Source organism: Sparus aurata, chromosome 11 (assembly GCF_900880675.1).
Source record: "Sparus aurata chromosome 11, fSpaAur1.1, whole genome shotgun sequence".
NCBI lineage: Eukaryota > Metazoa > Chordata > Actinopteri > Spariformes > Sparidae > Sparus > Sparus aurata.
Window position 1 is genome coordinate 1,163,166 of NC_044197.1, and position 20,071 is coordinate 1,183,236.

The following is a 20,071-nucleotide window of genomic DNA, read 5'->3' on the forward strand; positions in this document are numbered from 1 at the left end:
ATATATATATATATATATAATATATATATATATATATATATATATATATGTGTATATGTATGTATGTATATATATATGTATATATATATATATATATGTATATGTATATGTGTGTGTTTATATATGCATGTAGTCATCATGTTATTAAAGTACTGCCTCCTCTCTCCAGGTGAACAGTGGGACTTGTCTTCAACTTCAGGTGGAACATCTCTGACTGTGTGGTGATCAGACCCGGAGAGGAGAGACACCTGGTCCAACAAGGTCAGTGCAATGTAGGTGCAAAAATTAAAGGCAGAAAGTGTGAGATGTGTCACTTGCTGTTCATTAATATCAGTAAATGATTCTAGAGGATAGTTGAGTCTCATTCACAGGTTGTTGAATACCGACAGTTTGTGTTGGCAGAAGCCACTATAGTGTCTCTGTTAGGACACGGCTCTTTAAATTTAGTAGTATTTTAAATGTTTTTTGTTTACTGAGAGGAAATATAAACAGTCTGTCTGTTTAGAACGCCTGCATTTATTTGATCTCATTTATATGTAATATAAATGATATGATCATATTTTATTTAACATGTATATCTTCACTGTTCAGCCACAATATTAAAACAACTGACAAGTGAAGTGAGCATTGATCATCTTGTTACAATCAAATGTTCTGCTGGGAAACTTTGAGTTCTGTCATTTCTGTGGATCCTCTTTGACAAACACCACCCACCCAAACACCGTTCAGACCAACTACACCCCCTCATGGCAAAGAACCCAAGGTGTCAAACTGGCCTCCTCATTCTCCAGATCCCAATCCAGCTGACCATCTATTGGATGCGCCAGAACCAACTCCCATCCACGTTGGGGCCCCCGTGGATCGTTCTTGGCTCTGACTGCATCCAGTGGAAGCTCAGTTGGATTGAGATCTGGGGAATCTGGAGGCCGGGTTGACACCTTGAGCTCTTTCCCACGTTCCTCGGGTCGTTCCTGAGCAGTTTTTGCAGCGTTGCAGGCGCGTTGTCCTGCTGGGGGGGCACTGCTATCAAGGAGTGCTGCTGCCATGAGGGGGTGTACTCGGTCTGCAGCTGTGTTTGGGTGACTGGTGTTTGTCAAAGAGACATCTACATGAATGCTAGGACTCATGGTTTCACAGCCGAACATGGCATTGGAACACAATGATCCATGTTATTTATTTCACCTGTCACTGGTTCTAATGTTGTGTCTCTTAGTGTATACACATGTTAAATACTTTTTACAGACACATTCAAAACCTCCACAAATACACTCAAAATCTCCACAAAACTTCACAAATTCACAAAAAACTGTAAATATACACAAAACCTCCACAATGACACACAAAACCTCCACCAAGAGAATCAAAACCTCTTCAATGACACACAAAATCTCCACAAATTCACAAAAAATGTCCACAAATACACAAAAAACTCCACAATGACACACAAACCTCCACAGATTCGCTAAAAACTTACACAAATACACAAAAGCCTCCACAATGACACATAAAACCTCCACAAAGAGACTCAAAACCTCCACAATGACACACAAAATCTCAACAAACCTCCACAAATTCACAAAAAATGTCCACAAATAAACAAAACCTCCACAAACACACAAACCTCCACAGATTCACTAAAAACTTACACAAATACACAAAAGCCTCCACAAAGAGACTCAAAACCTCCACAATGACACACAACATCTCAACAAACCTCCACAAATACACACAAAAAACTCACAAACCTCCACAAATACACAAAAACCTCCACAGTGACACATAAAACCTCCACAAATACACAAAAAAAAACCTACAAATACACACAAAACCTGCACAAAGAGAAATGAAACTACCACTGCTCTTCTTCCTCATCTTGCAGGTGACGGACGGTTCACCAAGATGAACAAGACGAGTCAAACAATGGAGACGAGCTACAACAGGAGCCGGAGGCAGCAGGAAAACTGAGTATCTGTCTTCTGATGACGACTCCTTCAGCTCGTGCAGTTGTTTGTTGACTTACGGTTTCACCTGCTCAGACAGTGAGCACTGTTGTCTTTACTGGCTATTTATGCAATAAACCCTTTTTTTGAATTACACTCTGTTGTGGTTTTAATTCTGCTCATCCCTGATTTTTAAAGAACGTGTTGAGTCTTTTGATGGAGTCCAGTGTCTCCTCTCAGTGGCATTGTCAAGACTTTAACTATATTTGATATATAAATTTTTTTCCTGCAATGGAGAGCAGGGCTTCCATTCCCCTTACTTTCTATTCCTATTTTGGGCATGACTGATTTATGAACATGGCACATGTGTTGTTTAATAATGTCTCATCACATTGATAAAGCTAACAGCAGCTCAGTGAGGTTTATAATATTTTACCAGCAGCTGATATGAAATATACCTGAAGTGCTGCCTGTGATATCAGGAAGCAGACAGATAAAAGGTCATTTTGAGCAGCTACAGTAGTTTATATGCTCATCATGCAGCCTCATTGTAGTCTGCACAGAACGATTTCTGTGTGTTCTCAGTTCTGGTTTACTGTGTGTGGTTTAAGTCACTGCACTGACTCCCTGTGTGTGAGAACAGACTTTAAAATCATATTACTTGTCTGTAAAGAACTAAATGTTCATAGGCCTGAACACATTTGATTTACTTGTACAGGGGATTGGGAGGGTTATTTAAAATGTTTGTTCTGATACAGTTGATTATTTAAAAAGAAATTTTAAAAAATATTGGTAAGTGAAAACTTGGTTGCCCATATTTATTTTTTGTTTCCCTAAAAACTGAGTAATGCTGAGACTTTGTGAGTTAGGACACACTTCATAAACTTTATGAAACGCTGGCTACAACACATTATTAACTAGTTAGACCTTCTTATTAATTCGGCGAACGTTATAAGTGAAGATATTTAATTCTCAGTTTGAGAGTTGACATCTGTCCACAAGAGGTCGCTCAAGACTGTTAAAATTTAAGATCTTGGAAAGACTGTCCTGGCAAAACTCTGCGCCGGTACCAGAGTCCATTACAAATCGCGTCATTTTAAACGTTGCTACATGAGGAGAAACGTACAAAAAAAACTTTGTGAAGCAGCTTCGACGAATTTTAAATAACTGATGCTTTCTTGTCAATTCGGCATTAAATTCAATACACTGTGATGTTTCTTTCCTCGTAAAAAATGTCAGGTTGTCAGGACCTTATTAAACCAGCCTGCCTTTTCTCACTTGCTTCCGTGTCTGAAGTTTCGTAATTTAGACCGAATTTATTACAGAATACAACATAATGATGGTAAACACGTCTAAGTTTACAAATACAGTAAACACGAACTAATAAATTACACTCCTTTGTCGTCTGCGCAGAAAGTCCCCAGACTCCCTTAAAAAACGAGCAATTTTGAGACTTTGTGAGTTAGGAGACACTTCATAAACTTTATGAAACGCTGGCTACAACACATTATTAACTAGTTAGACCTTCTTATTAATTCGGCGAACGTTATAAGTGAAGATATTTAATTCTCAGTTTGAGAGTTGACATCTGTCAACAAGAGGTCGCTCAAGACTGTTAAAAATTAAGATCTTGGAAAGACTGTCCTGGCAAAACTCTGCGCCCGTACCAGAGTCCATTACAAATCGCGTCATTTTAAACGTTGCTACATGAGGAGAAACGTACAAAAAAAACTTTGTGAAGCAGCTTCGACGAATTTTAAATAACTGATGCTTTCTTGTCAATTCGGCTTTATATTCAATACACTGTGATGTTTCTTTCCTCGTAAAAAATGTCAGGTGGTCAGGACATTATTAAACCAGCCTGCCTTTTCTCACTTGCTTCCGTGTCTGAAGTTTCGTAATTTAGACCGAATTTATTACAGAATACACCATACTGACGGTAAACACGTCTAAGTTTACAAATACAGTAAACACGAACTAATAAATTACACTCCTTTGTCGTCTGCGCAGAAAGTCCCCAGACTCCCTTAAAAAACGAGCAATTTTGAGACTTTGTGAGTTAGGAGACACTTCATAAACTTTATGAAACGCTGGCTACAACACATAATTAACTAGTTAGACCTTCTTATTAATTCGGCGAACGTTATAAGTGAAGATATTTAATTCTCAGTTTGAGAGTTGACATCTGTCAACAAGAGGTCGCTCAAGACTGTTCAAAATTAAGATCTTGGAAAGACTGTCCTGGCAAAACTCTGCGCCCGTACCAGAGTCCATTACAAATCGCGTCATTTTAAACGTTGCTACATGAGGAGAAACGTACAAAACAACTTTGTGAAGCAGCTTCGACGAATTTTAAATAACTGATGCTTTCTTGTCAATTCGGCATTAAATTCAATACACTGTGATGTTTCTTTCCTCGTAAAAAATGTCAGGTTGTCAGGACATTATTAAACCAGCCTGCCTTTTCTCACTTGCTTCCGTGTCTGAAGTTTCGTAATTTAGACCGAATTTATTACAGAATACAACATACTGACGGTAAACACGTCTAAGTTTTCAAATACAGTAAACACGAACTAATAAATTACACTCCTTTGTCGTCTGCGCAGAAAGTCCCCAGACTCCCTTAAAAAACGAGCAATTTTGAGACTTTGTGAGTTAGGAGACACTTCATAAACTTTATGAAACGCTGGCTACAACACATTATTAACTAGTCAGACCTTCTTATTAATTCGGCGAACGTTATAAGTGAAGATATTTAATTCTCAGTTTGAGAGTTGACATCTGTCAACAAGAGGTCGCTCAAGACTGTTACAAATTAAGATCTTGGAAAGACTGTCCTGGCAAAACTCTGCGCCCGTACCAGAGTCCATTACAAATCGCGTCATTTTAAACGTTGCTACATGAGGAGAAACGTACAAAAAAAACTTTGTGAAGCAGCTTCGACGAATTTTAAATAACTGATGCTTTCTTGTCAATTCGGCATTAAATTCAATACACTGTGATGTTTCTTTCCTCGTAAAAAATGTCAGGTTGTCAGGACATTATTAAACCAGCCTGCCTTTTCTCACTTGCTTCCGTGTCTGAAGTTTCGTAATTTAGACCGAATTTATTACAGAATACACCATACTGACGGTAAACACGTCTAAGTTTACAAATACAGTAAACACGAACTAATAAATTACACTCCTTTGTCGTCTGCGCAGAAAGTCCCCAGACTCCCTTAAAAAACGAGCAATTTGAGACTTTGTGAATTAGGAGACACTTCATAAACTTTATGAAACGCTGGCTACAACACATTATTAACTAGTTAGACCTTTTTATTAATTCGGCGAACGTTAAACGTGAAGATATGTAATTCTCTGTTTGCATAGATTTCATATAATTGCACTACAGAGCGCGGGATGGCGAGCTGGACACGAGAGGTCGCTGGTTACAACAAAAGTTATTATCTCGGTAGGTAGTGCGTGTTAGTAGTGTGAGAGTGACAGTCAGATGAGATCATTGGCATTACCGTGACGTTGCGTGACGTTTCAAGTTGATATAAAGGCTTGAAGCGGAAGCAGATTGTTTAGAGCTGCCCTCGCCGGTGAGTCGATAGGATCGATCCCGGCATCATCATGGACCTCACGGACGCTCGCTACAGATTCACACACACACTCCTGTTCGGTAAGTAGTAAGATAATCTCTTATTCTTTTTTCTTTTTTTTTTTTTCTTTTTTTTTTGTGTGGCACATCCAGATTTACGGTATTTATGATTTAATGTGTTCGGTTCAGATCCGAGCGGGTTATCAGACTACAGGAATGTGACAGAAAGTTATATTTGTGGAAGTTTAATAGGCGAAGAAGCGATGAAACAGGTGAAATGTTCATAGAAGTGCGTCAGATATTCCTGTAAATGTGAAGATTCCTAGAAGAGGAGGGGCGGAGTGGGGGATTCCACCTGCAGCAGCACCAGCAGGAGCAGGGAAGGAGGAGGGAAGGAAGGAGGAGGGAGGGCAGCGCTGTAGCCTCACTGTAGTCTCACTGTAGTGCCACTGCGGCTCAGCAGCACAAAGTCTGACTTAAAAAAAACAAAAAAAAAACGTATTAAATTACTTTCTAATGCAGAAGGCAGAGAAAAACTTAACATCACAGCAGGTGATTCACAAAGTTACCTCAGCTGTGTTACAGACTGACAGCTACACTGTTACTGTAATTATACCTTTTGCAATGCATGATGGGTAATTACTTTATCTGTGTATGTATATACATATATATATATATTTACAGGGCCGCCCATGGCCAAATTGGGGTCCTAAGCAGAATTTTATTTTGACGCCCCCCCCCCCCCATTACTAAATGTCATTTACAACCTTTATTAGTAGGAACAAATCAAATGAACAGCCTCTTTCAACAATGGAAGTGAATCTGACACAACCTTAAAAGACCCTCGGCGCACAATTCAACCCGATCGAGGTTCAATCGCTCCGTGTCACCCTCAGTAAGAAACTGCAGCATTGACCCTGTTATGACAAGAAATCATCATACAAGCAGATTATTAAGATTTGTTTTGGTCCTAATGGTAAATTAAGTCTTTAAGTCTCTCCATTGTGGGTCAAATAAACTTATTTTGATGTATCTTATTTTATCTAATCCTATATGACTGTTATGAATTAAATTCACCAAGAGATAGCAACATTTTACCTCCATTAAAAAATAGCCCAAAACTTCTATTGATAGCATAGATTGATTAATAGGCTATAAACTGGAGCCAACTTATAACAACCAACTGGTCAATTAAGCACTCCTTTTTCAACAGAGGTGAAGGTATATGCAGTTAAAACATCCAATAAATGATAATCAGGGCCGCTGGAAACAAAGTTAACAAGTGATAATTAAAGCAGACTTGATTAACTGACAGACTGCTGCACTCAGCTTTGAATTGTGAATGATAAAGACTCGTGACCCTTTCAAGAAACAGATAATGTGTCACTTCCTTTTTTTATAGCAGAAAAACACAAGATAATACTCACAGCTATATCCAGTGAGAGAGTGTTACATAACGTGTGTGTGTGTGTGGTGATTCCTCATTCATGTTTGCATGACACACCACACACAACGAGTCGACTGAGATTAGTTTAACACACTGAACCTGTTACTGAGATTTGACCTCGTGTTTACGATCTGTGTCAGACGGCTGCAGGTGGCACCGCACCCGATGAGGTAATCTGCTCCTCCAGACAGGTAGAGCGATCGACGGTGCACGTTTCCACTTCCGGAGCGCTCGTTCAAAGTTCAGTTCACACGGATCCAAACAACCTATTACACAATCATTTCTCCTGTTTTTGTAAATCTAGATCAGTTCGCTTCAGGTTAAACATGATTTATCCACTGTCGTGCCGGTTCTCAGGACGGACTTTCTGAGCTTATAAAATATCTAATTAAGTTATATCTTTAAGTCTGGCTGTTTGCTGGACAAACACTTATTGGTCCCAGGGCGCGGCTGGTGAAAGTCTGTTTTCGTTTTCCATTTCCCTCTCACAGTTTATTGAATGTTTGCGGTGTGACTCATCACTCTCTCCGGACTTCCAGCCGCCTGCAGAGATAAGAATGTTTCCACTCTTTCACCAGACGACCTGCAGCTACTTAAACAAGTCTCACAAGCAGTTTGACAAAAATAAGATCTTAAAGTCTTTATGTCACGTCTGGAGGAAGAGTGAACTAAAATCACTTTACATCTCTAACAGATATTATCGCGTGGCTTAAAAAGCATTTGTTACATCTGTTATCAGACGTCTAAAAGATAAACCTGTAAAATAAAAAGACCGGCAGGGATCCATAAAGTTCCTTTTATTATTGTTTCGACACTTTGTAGTTGACAGAATTTGACCGTTAATAAAATCCACCTTCTTTATTGACTTTATTGAATTATGGAAACAAACCCAGAGGACTGAAACTTTGTTCAATCAGAATAAATGAATCGTGTTTGAGGAGCGAGACTGTAATGAATCTGTGAACTCTCAGATGTAAACCGCAGTAGAACTCTTATCTCTGCAGCTCCTCGATACAATCAGCTCAGTTTACATGTCTGTGCTGCAGACTTTAGTTGAACACCAGCGTTTGTCATGCTTCATAAAAAGCTCGTAATCACCTTCAAACGCAGCTCATTAAACCGTGCGGTGATAATGAGGCGTGTGTTCACGCCTCGTTTACAGCAGCAGTCGTTTCCTCTCCCTGTTTAGATTCACGACGTTGATCTCGTCCGTCTCCTTCATGTCTCGACACCGAGACCTGCCACGGCAAATCACATAACTTTCATAGAGATTCATCATAAAGAAACTCGCGACTGCTTTAATGTTACATGTAAAAGATTACAAACCACCACAGCTGTGAACAGTGAACAGTTTTTGCACGGGCTCTTCAAAAGTCTTCAGAAGTCTCAAATTTGAGAATCTCAATTTTAAAAACATGGAGAGTTTCTGAACTCCGGCTCAGCAGCTCCAGTGAAGATTTAATCTTAATAAAAGGTGTAAATATCTTCTCAGATCAGTTTGTGATCTCGGGCTTCTGTAGACTTGGATTTGCTCCAGCAGCTGGACTTTCACCTGACGTTATCTCAGCATGTTGAGGGGGAGACAGTATTTAGTGGTTGTGTGGTGTCTGGCTGAGTTCTTTTTATCCATGTGTGAATGTGTTTGTGGTGATGTGTCATGAGCTGTAAATGACGAAATCACTGAGCATGTGTTCTATTTTTAGTTCTTGCAGTTTGTCTGACGTTTCCTGGAGCCGCTGCAGAGACTCAGCCCGATCTACACTGTAATGTGACCCGACGACCCGACGGCTCGACTCTGTACCGTGTCTCTGAGCCCCGCTGGTCACACAGATGTACGAGAGATTGGATGTACCGGAACGTAAGTCCCTCACCGTCAGTCCCGACTGGGTTTATTGGAGAGAGATTATTGTATTTTAATGGCACAAGTTCAGCTTCTGCTGCACCAAATATTCTGATTGAGCAATCTCCTGTTTGTGACTGTCATTGGAAACTCCCAACAACTCCACCTGCTAGTCGTCTTCTTATAGTGTGAGAAGGGTGTGGTGATCACAGTGAAAATCCCCTCAGTGTGTTTTAGTGTACTAAAACTGTGTAGCACAAATCTCTGAACTTTACTCTGAATAAATCTGAATCTGTTTTTGTTTTCCAGAAAACTGTCGTTGCCAGAGACTCCGACACTGATGCAGCCTGGGTCCTGAATGTGACGGAGACCTCCATCACCCTGAGAGGCTGCGAGGACTTCCTGCACCACACACGGGACTGCAGCGAGGTACAGACCACCTTCATATCCACCAATCACACGCTCACACTTTGCACTACACCACCAGCTTCGGCCTGGAGACGCCGAGCAGGGGATGTGGACGGGGATTCCCCAGATTTCTGAGAAAGAGAAAAGTTTAACAAAGACAGTTTGCGGTGTAAGTCTGGTTCGTTATTCTTCACGAGCCTGTTGATTTAAAATTACTGACAGTTAAACTGCTATTCAACCAAACAGTGCAGCTTCTGTTTTGACATCAGCATGAATTATCTTCTGTTGACACTCAGCAGCACTAACCTCTCCTCTCTGTTTCTCCTCCCGTCTGCAGGGCTTTCAGGAGGCTCGCTGCACAGGTGAGTGTTCAGAAGAATCCACCTGTTCACCTGTTTGTGTTTCTGTACACGTCCTGTCGTTAATGACGCTGCTCATGAGGGAAGAGGGTTAAAAGAAAGCTGGAGACTCAGTGATGAGTCAGAAACTTTATTGCAGATTCACAAGTGGAAAGATTCTTCGAGGTGATGGAAACAGCTGCTTGTTATCTCCTTGTGGCTTTTCTATTATTCGACTTCGGGCTCTTTTAATGACTTCCTGATGTGTTTTTCATTCTGGCAGTGACTGAAGAATTATTGCTCAACCTGATATTTTCCACCTGCCCAATGCAGTGTGTCGTAAGTCCTTTTGTGTCTGGTGCCAAATCTACAGCCTACATCCGTAGTTATGTCGGTGCTTTATCATCCGCGACCTTGTTTATATCATGAACAGTTGTTGGTGTTTTTAACGGGCGAGGTTAGCCTGTCAGCTAGCCTCGCTGGCTTCTTACAAGCACCAAGTGTAAAAACACAAAAGCATACAAATCTGGAAGCATTAAACTGTCACAGGTCAAACATTTGATATTTTCTGTTTTCCTTTGATAACAAGTTCAATTTTATTTGTTTTCCCGAGACGAGCGGATCGTTTTCTTACAGATCTCGGTGAGACAAACTTTTTTACGCTTCAGTACAAAAACCTGATCTCATTAAAATGCTGTTTCAGCAGAGCAGGTTTTTAAAAAAAAAAACTTTTATAATATTTTAATACAAACAGATGAAAAAGCACAAAGATAATTACAGATGAGTTAGTCACTGATCACCACGTTAGGGCCGTGGAAGCATGCGTGTAGTTGTTTTTCCTGTTTGCACACCCGTCACCTAATCACCTTGGTATGTGTGTGTGTGTGTGTTTGTGTGGTCTTTCATTTTCCTCCCGTCTTTTCACCTGAACCAGTTTCCTCCCCGTGTCTCCACTTTTGGTTTTGTGTTTCCTGATTTCCTGAATTGAACTTTGCTTCTCTTAGTTGGTACTTTGTGTTTTTGGTCCTTCTGCTCGTCTTGGCATCAGATTCCTGATTGTTGTGCGATAGACGTCACTGTTAGTTCTTTATCTGGCCACAAACATGTTTCTGCATTTGTGTCCTGACATTTTCACAAACCCTGACAACACATGAACCACATTCAAAGCAAACAACACATTCGTTCCTGTTTCATTTGGATGATTTCTCTTTCTAAGACATGGACACATTATTAACCTTTGTAACCTTTCTGTTCTTTATTGCTACTTTTGTTTCAGTCACAACCAAAGCCCCATTGTGTAAAAAGAAAAATGACTATCCGTCTCATCTTTCTCCTTTCTTGTGTTTTCCAGTCAACTGCAGCGGTCTCCTGGTCGAGAGCCAGCCCCCCACTGGTGAGCCGCCTGTTTCCTGCAGTGACACGTTCACTTAAGTTTGAGGTTTATTTAAACTGGTGTGACTGAACCACAGCTCGACCGCAGGACAACTCACATGCGGCTGGACTGATTTCATAATCACGGCCTGGATTATGTTCAGAGTAGAAAGTACAGTACATCATCAGTCTCTCATGTTGCTGAAATGAAATTCAGAATGAGAATATAAGTCGATGACGTAAAACATTGATTATAATGACTTTGCACTGTTTGCAAGTATTTGTCCGAAAGGATCACAGGATGATGACATTCAGGTGTCAGTGTTGACGTTTACTGAGGTTAGCATGCTAACCAGTTAGCTCCCAGTACCGCTCTGTAGATTCAGCTGTCAGGGGGAGGAAATATTTTGACATCTCTTTTCCTTCTAAACAGAAAAATACAACCGTCCACCGTCTGAGTTCAAGTCTCACTGACTTTTTTTTCCTAATTTCTGTCAAATCTGACAAACCTGAAAATCCTGCAGTTTAAAAAAGGGAGCTCATTGCAGATGAATACATTTGAGTAACGTCAGATATATTGTACAATAAAACATGTCCATAAAAAATGATTCATGAAGTTCCTGTATTAGTCAGGATTGTGGTTCACACCTGTGGCACTGTGCAGCTTATTATAGCACAGATGAACTCTGCTCTTTCTTACAAAAATGCAGCAACTGTTTTACCGCAAATCATGATTTATTTTTCCTGAGAACTCAACTCTGAGGATGTTTATCAGGGGGATGTGGTCTTCGTATGTCACGAGTTCCCGTCGACGGGGTTTTTGACCTCATCACTTACTGTAAACCGACTTCACCTTCACATGACAACCGCTAAACACAGCAGAAATATGTTCTTTGACTCATTGAGCACAAAACGTGAAATAAATGTTGTGAGTTTAACATTGACAACATTAAAAGAGAAACTGAACTAAAAGAAGTAGAAGCCAGCAGAGGGGGAAAAAAACGAGTCGGTGCACTGCAGCTTCACTTCACTACTGAGTCTCAACAACATAAACTCATAAATGTAAAGAAAGGAAATATTGTGATTTTTGTGATGTCATTATAAACTGAAAAATCAAAGCGTCCACCATCTGAACTCAATAACACCGAGCTGTTTCCTCTCGTCTGTCTCCTCAGTGAACTCCACGCTGATCTGCATCAATCAGAGTTTCTGTCTGCAGCCGTTTTGGATTGGGATCGTCATCGTTGTCATCGTCATCGCTCTCGGTGTCGGCGTCTACGTCCATCGGTGCGTCTGGAAACGCAAGAGACCAGAGGCGACGACAAATACGGTCAAATACAGCGCAGGGAAAGCCGTTATTAAGGTTTAGATAGATCAGGATATTGATATTCGTCTGTGGAAGACGTCTGTATTATAAAGAAACTATAATCAATCAGAATAAGAGTTATATAGTAATTTTAATAAATAAGAGTTATATATTATTATTATTATTATTATATGTTCCTTGATAGAGTTCCTGTTGTACAGAGCAGTGGCTGCCAGCCGGGTCACCTCAGCTGAGTTCAGACTGTTATCTTACTTCCAGTTATTGACGTTATTTTCATACAGTAGATTTGAATGTTTCAGTCCGTCGGGTATTTTAGGTGAAGCCTTCTTTCGTACTCTGTCCACATGGAGTGGCAACAGCTACGATTTAAACATCATCTCATTAGCTTTAGCTGATTATTTAACCTCCTCTCGCCTGCTAACTAGTATTCATCCATTCTTTAGTTGGATATGAATCATTTTAGTGGCATTACTTTTAAATCGAATCATGAATTCTTGTCTCCAGTTAGTCGAACTTCTCCCGGTTGGAAATCACTCTCTCAGACTTTGTACAGAGTTTGTACACAGGTCAGTTTATCTGTTAGATCTCATCTCGACTTCTCAGAAGTCGAGTCCAAAGCTGTCTAACTTTTACGTTTTATTTCCTTCATACGATGTAATTGTATATTTTTTGATTTATTGTCTTTTTGTTGGGTTATCATGATTTTATTGTTGTAAATGATCCTTTTCTTATCTGAGTTTTTCACATGAAACTCAAATCGTTTTGAATCATGTTTCTGCTGTTTAACCACCTGAGACAGAGATATTGAGTAATGCAGCTTTAAAGACACTGAACTGAGCCTGATGCTGGTGTTCATGGTGCTCAGAGGAGAGATCACGATTATTAGTTCATGATGTCACTGCACAATACTCACAGTAAAGTGTCTGAATGGATTTTGTATACACTGGACCTGATGAGCATGTTGTTAATCTGTTGTTCTGTATATACAGAAATGTATTTTTATTCGCTTGATGTCACTGGTGGCGGGTTATCTTTGTACTGTATGTGGTTTTTTTATCACTTGGGTGCTTTCTGCTAAATAAAATGATTTGAAACGTCTCTCACTGGTTTCCTGTCGATAGTAAATTAATTATGACTCATTTTAAATGTTAATGTTCAGTTTTTAACATAAAAATAAACACAAGCTGTGGTGACGACGTTTAGCTTCTGAATTCAAAATGTTTCTTCAGTTAACATTCAGAAATGTACTTAACGTGTCGTCTATTAATTCTCATGTTTTTACTATTTACATTAGTGATTGTTGCAGTTCATCAGTGTCTGAGAGACATGGACTCAATCATAAATACTCGACTACTGTAATATTCCAAAATTATACTGAAGCAAATGTAATTGTTTTTATTCCACCACAGATTTCAGTCATAAAGTCATACGTGAGTGAATGTAAAGATGTCGTGTTAAGATATTACTTTGGTCAAAGTGAAGATCAGAGTATCTACTTTATACTGAGTGTTATTATCACAACCAATATTTTGCATTTTCATGGAAGTAAAAAGTAAAAGAACATAGAAATACCCAAGCAAAGTGAGAAAAAAAGAAAAAAAAAACTTTGCCATTTCCTGTTCTCACCTCAGAAGTCACCTCCTCGCTGTGGTTTCTTCTACATGACACTGCTGATCGCTCATTGTCACCTCTTTTTATTGTAATCATCATCATCATCATCATCATCATCATCATCATCTTGGTGTCTCACTCTTGACTCGAAATGTGAAAGACTACCAAGGAAGCTGCGGGAGGAAGAAGTGTCTGACCCCTGCAGCTGTGAAGATGTCAACCCTCTCCTGACACATTTCATTCAGCTGTCTGATCCTCGCTGAGGGGCGAAAGAAGTTACGTAGCTACAGATGGAAAGACCCGAACGACACAAAGTGAGACATTGTGGTTGAAACTTTCAATAAAGCAAACATCGTTTATTGTGTTTGCAAACTTCAAACTTCCGGTAGCAAAGTATGAGTCGTCCCCTTTGACTGTGTAAAATGGTGGGACAGTTACTGAAGAGTCAGAATAGAGAGCCAAAGTCTCGTCCTGTCCCGTGAAACCCACTGGACCTATTTTGGAAAATCATTGTCTGTAGTGACTGAAGAGAGATGACAAAGTACTGATCCGGTCTGAACTGGGTCATGAATATCACACATGATGGAGTTACAGTCAAACCTCATGTAGTTTTGTGTTAAAGCTCTGAACTACACCGTCTCATCATGGAGCCAACTGGGCCAGAAAAGGTTCCAAAAAAGATGGATGTCACGATAAATCTGCTCATATTGACAACTGCAACAGCTGTCAGCTGTGATGCTGTTATAACCACGTATTTTCAGTTTCATATTTTATCGTGTGTGATTCATAACACAATTCAAACCATAAGGTACCAGGAGGGGAACAGGAAGGGGCGGGGCTTCAGCTCTCTATGTCAGAAAACTGTGTTGGAGAGAGACAGAAAATGTTCAAGTCATATCAGTCTCAGTTTGTCACAAACTGGGTCTGGCCGCATTAAAGAGTGAATGGATGAGGACAGCGTTGGGACGTCAGTAGACTCTCTGTACATTTAGTTCCTGATTTGTTTCCTATGAACTGCATTAACTCGGTAAAAGGTGACGATGTGTTTGTCAAAGAAAAAGGAAGAAAGATTTTATCAGCGACTGCAGATCTGGAAGATATCACACGAGCTCACAGTTCACTTTTTGGATTGACAATTAAAAAGTTTATTTACATCTGTTTGTGATTTTATTTCATCATCTTATCAACTTTAGAGAAGTTAAGATGTGGCCGTCAGCGGAGCTTCTTGCTGCACGTCAGTGAGGGAACGTGACCCGGCTTTCTGAGGCGTCCGGGTTCTCTGTCTGTGAACACAGGACGGGTTCATTCATGAGTTAATTCATCAAGCAAACAAACGGAACAACAACACAACGTATCTTAATGATAAACTCATTAATAAGTATAATACTTCTTCCTCGGCTGCTGATAAATAAGTTCTCAGCTCATCCTGATTTAACCCGTATTTCCTTTCTGCTGTATTCGTTACAGTCTCATATTCAAATACCAATAAACTACAGCTACACGTACCTTTTCTGTCTCTGATAGAAACACACCGCAAAGATGAGGAGGACCAGCACGAGGAGGGCGACGAGGAGGACCAGAGGCCACTGTGGAGGAGCTGTCAGACACAGAGGGAACACACTCGGTCAACATCTGAACATCACACACACACACAGACTCAACACAACATGAATAACTCAAACTGTCGGCAGCCAATCAAACAAAAGCATCACAGGATTAAAAACTTGGTTATAAACGCGTCAGATTCTTCATGTGGCTGAATCGAATTCCAAAAAGAGGAATATTTAGAAATTTCCCAGCAAACAGGTAATGCTACTTTAAGTTTTATTTTTAAACCTTGATAGAGGCGTCAAAGAACCCGTCGGGAACTTTCCCCAAGGGTACAACCCGCTAAGAACCTCGAGGGAACGTTGCTGGAGGGTTGTCTAAAGGTTGTTGCTGGAAAACCTTTAGGGAACCTTTAGGGAACGTTAGCCAGTGGTTTTCTGAAGGTTATTTTCGTAAAGCTGTAGTGTGTGGGTTAAATTAAATTACAGAAAACTTTAATTAAATTAAAATCTCAAACTCTCACCCTCGTCTTATACATATAATTATATAAAAGAATTAAGTCATCACTGGAATTCACATTAAAGGTCTTTGCACACCAAGTCTGTTAGTTTATGTTTTTTTTTTTTAAATCAGTCGTAAAAAACACAGAGACCTCATCAATCGTCAAACGGTGGACGTGAGCGAGGAGAGTTTTTCCTGCTGAATCATCACTGATGTCACCTCCACATGTGGCTGTAATCACTTATTAAAAGGACCACAAGGGACACACGGCAGTAAACTGCATCTGGTCTGGAGAATATTATGATGGGAGGAAGATCCACAGGGGATTTTAACCATGATCGATGAATTTGGACGGTAAAAACAAACTGACTTGGTGTGCTACCCCTTGTTTTGTGTGTGAAGGGAGACTGAGTGACGCTCACCGTCAGAGAGAAGTTTGGGGCAGTCTGAAATGAAACAGATAAACAGTTAAACATCACAACAATGACAGCAAAGATCCTTCCACACACGCAAGAAGGTATACAGGAACAATCTCTTCTGTGTGTCTGACATCTTTTTACTGTCACCATTAATGCTGCTACCATCAACGTGCACTGCGACCACTCTGAAACCACCAGGATGCCGTGAGCAGGAGTGTGACAGCTTCTTACCGCTCTTGGAGATTTTGATGTGGCGTTCTAGAGCCTCCATCGTCAGAACCACACCGTCTTTCAGTTTGTGGCAGACGGCGTACACGATCTGGTTGAGACAGACGGTGCACTGCGTCTCAAGAGGGAGGGAGGTCGAGGAACAGTGGAGGAGAGGCTGATCCTGAACATCCTCAATATTTCTGCTCCACAAATCTCCCTGGTGGTCATTGTAGTCGTACACTATGGTGGCGTTCACTGCAGCTGGATCGGAAGAGTTGTAGCAGTCCATTCTGCGAGACAGAGGGAAGAGAAAGAGAAAGGTTCCTGTGAGCTCTTCAACAGACAGAATCAGAAACACAAACCAACACTTCCAAAGAAATGACTGAAATCACTCAAACAGCTGCGGGTGCACATCCTGCTGATGCAGGTACATTTTCATTCTTTCATACATAAAATGTCATTTCATTCCTAAAGGTCATTCATTACCTCTAAGAAACATTCATTTCAGTTTTTCAGTTCAATGATTTTTAACTTCTGCATACTCTGTTGTGGTGACTTAGCCAGAAACAGCTGAGTGGAAACGTGAAAGGTTTCCACAGAACTGACAATGAATTTGGTTTGGTCACAGAACTACACAGCTGCGTAGTGACAGCAGGAAATAACAAGGAATCAACCTCAGTCCTACTGATTCTACCTTTAACTTCAATAGTCTTTGAATTCTATTAATATGACGTGAGCTTCAGTTAGCTTTGAGCACAAATGTCCTTCAGAGGGAGACTTTTTACTCTGATACTCTGAGTACATGTCAGAGCCTGTAATCTATTACTTCACTGGAGTAAACAAGCTGAATCAGTACTTCTATCTATCTATCTATCTATCTATCTATCTATCTATCTACTTCTACTTTACCAGAGTCAGGTTTCACACAATCTGAACTTCTAGTGGAGGAAACGATGTGAGGACTGTTGACATCTCTGGTGTCATGTTTATCTAAAGGTGTGCTCTAAAGTGATTATCTCAAAGACTCCCATGTAAATAAATATCCACTATCATTTGCCAAATGAGGAAACACAAAGATGACTGAGCCTAAGATCCACTGGGTGTTACTGGAAAGAAATCACAAGCGGCACAAAATGTCATTAGACAGGAACCCAGATGAGTCATCTGACCATTGTTTTACTTTTTGATCTCCTGACTGTAAACAGACCACACAGCTGCAGCTTTGTGTATTTACTGTAGTGTAAAATGAGGCGTGGTGCAGAGTGTAATCATATTCACACCCTTTGACTTTTACTATTTGACAGTTATCATTTGAGCCAACATAATCTTCTGTGGCGGTGACGAGAAAAAAAACAAACAACAAAAGGCTTGACAGTGGTGGCGCGCAGGTGGTCGAGTGGTTAGAGCGCGTGCCATAAACGCAGCCGATTCCGGCCGGAGGTCCTTTGCTGCATGTCACCTCCCCCTCTCTCTCCCATATTTCCTATCTGTCTACTGCTTAATAAAGGTGTCTATGCCAGAAAAAATCTTTAAAAAAAAAAGGCTTGACAGTGGTTGTGTTATTACGTACAGAACTTTACTTTCATATCGCCTGTGTGTGACCATGTTTCACATCAGGGTAATCAATATGTTCATCAGAGGTCAGACTTCTCTGGATCACTACAGATTTTGTATTTCTCTTGCTCTCTGTACAGTGTCCCAGCGCTCAGGGGCGCCTTGCTCTGTAGTCAAGACTCCCAGAAAAGATGTGCAGATATGCAGATATGCACACACACACACACACACACACACCACACCACACCACACACGCACACGCACACACACACACACACACACACACACACGGCCTCGAAGACTCAACGGAAAACTCATCTTGAAATAGAGCGATGTTTCCTAAATTTGCATGACGATTTCCACAGTGAGGTTACATGCTGAGTCAGAGCCAGAACATCAACAATCACATTAAAAAAATAAATAAAAACACAGACAGATTCCAACAATCAGAAAAAAGGTTGAATATCAGATCTGTTAAAGGTGCTACTTGTAAGAAAAGTAGATCTGAGCCTGCAAACTGCAAAGCTTGATGGACGACAGCCGACACCTTAATATCTGCTGGTATCCGGTTTGTTCTGGTTTGAGTGATAATGTGAACCTCTAGAATTTAAAATGTATGCTAATTATGCAAACTTTGACTTTTCTCTCTCTGAGAAAGTGAAAAAAACAAATAGTGATACCCAGTTTGTTTTTGCAGTTGGTCCCCAGTAGCTGAAATAACCGTGTTACTAATCTACTTGATCTGTGGACGGGTGCACTGACACACGGGATTCTATTCTAAGCAGATGTAGTTAAACTGTACCATCATCAGCTCTCTGTAATTAGGATGATTACAGCGTCTCATCTGGTTATACAGTAAAAACAGTTTGGTAAATTATATCAGATTTTATATGCACTCTTGTTAATATTGAAACTACAGAGCACACCACAAATAATCCCTTTATCCTGCCTGCTGTCGCGCACCATGTTACACAGCACTGAGAAAATAACTCTCAAAATGATTACACATTACTAGTTACCTTCATTTAAAGTATCAATCAAGTTACAATATGACTGTCTGCATAGAGTAATAATTTACTTATCAAACTTGTTTTTAGTTAATTAAAAAAAAGTCTATTTATAATCTATATAGAGAAATCAAATCCTTTTTAAATAAAGGAATGTGCTTGCTGTGTCCAAGCACATTCCTTTATGAGGTTTTATGAGGATCAATAAATTCATTTTAATTGTGGTCTCGGTCACATGAAACACAACAGATTGTCACCTCCTATAATGACATGACAACCCTTTTTATGTTAGTCCACAGAACAGGGAATGCATGGTGTGATGTAGAATGTATTAGTCTTCATTATCACTCAGCTGTATTTAACACACAGAGCCGATATTAACTGAAGTTCGTCACGGTTTGGACGGGTTCTTAAAAAAAAAAAAAAAAAAAAAATCCAATCATGCTCTCTGTAACGTGTGCGGGATAAACTGCGTCATTACAGATAAAAGGGAATAAAAGTTATAAATAAAGAAATCACAGAAGAAGTCATGCAAATAAAAGAGCTGCATCAAAGAATGCGATGAGAAGAAGAAGGCGTCACACCAGAGGAACTAAACCAGATAAAAACACTCAGAGGAGTAAAAAGATTTGTTTGTTTGAAAATATAAAATTATAAGTAGATGAAAAAATGAACTAAAGGACGAGAAAAAAACAACAACAACAACAAAAGTCTTGACAGTGGTTGTGTTATTACGTACAGAACATTACTTTCATATCGCCTGTGTGTGACCATGTTTCACATCAGGGTAATCAATATGATCATCAGAGGTCAGACTTCTCTGGATCACTAAACATTTTGTATTTCTCTTGCTCTCTGTACAGTGTCCCAGCGCTCAGGGGCGCCGTGCTCACACACACACACACACACACACACACACACACACACACGAGGCCTCTGTCAGTCAACAGACAACAACTCATGTT

General features: G+C 40.1%; 1 long non-coding RNA gene across 1 annotated transcript; it reads left to right on the top strand.

Annotated features, from left to right (window-relative positions):
- Positions 1-167: 167 nt before the first annotated feature.
- LOC115592038 (uncharacterized) lies at positions 168-2,096 on the top strand. Its single transcript, XR_003986052.1, has 2 exons — positions 168-261; positions 1,880-2,096. It is a non-coding gene; the product is annotated as an uncharacterized LOC115592038 (long non-coding RNA).
- Positions 2,097-20,071: the final 17,975 nt, after the last annotated feature.